This window comes from Penaeus monodon, chromosome 20, assembly GCF_015228065.2.
Source record: "Penaeus monodon isolate SGIC_2016 chromosome 20, NSTDA_Pmon_1, whole genome shotgun sequence".
NCBI lineage: Eukaryota > Metazoa > Arthropoda > Malacostraca > Decapoda > Penaeidae > Penaeus > Penaeus monodon.
The window spans coordinates 33,408,902-33,409,171 of NC_051405.1; positions in this window are offsets into that span (position 1 = coordinate 33,408,902).

The following is a 270-nucleotide window of genomic DNA, read 5'->3' on the forward strand; positions in this document are numbered from 1 at the left end:
AAGAGACAAATGATCAAAGAGACAGGAAAAGATATTGTTCCTACCACGCCTCCTATCTGTAATCTCTCCGCACACCTCATAAATCCCCTCGCGGTGGGTGGATTACCCCCCCCCCCTCCCGCCCACACTCCTGACCTCATTCGACCTCGTTCAGTGATCCTTTGCGCTCGAGATGAATGCTCTTGCAGGTCCATTAAACGACTACAGTTTGATGGTTCCTTAAGAAATACGGATTCTTGGTTGTCTCCGCGCGGATATTTAAGGAGAAAT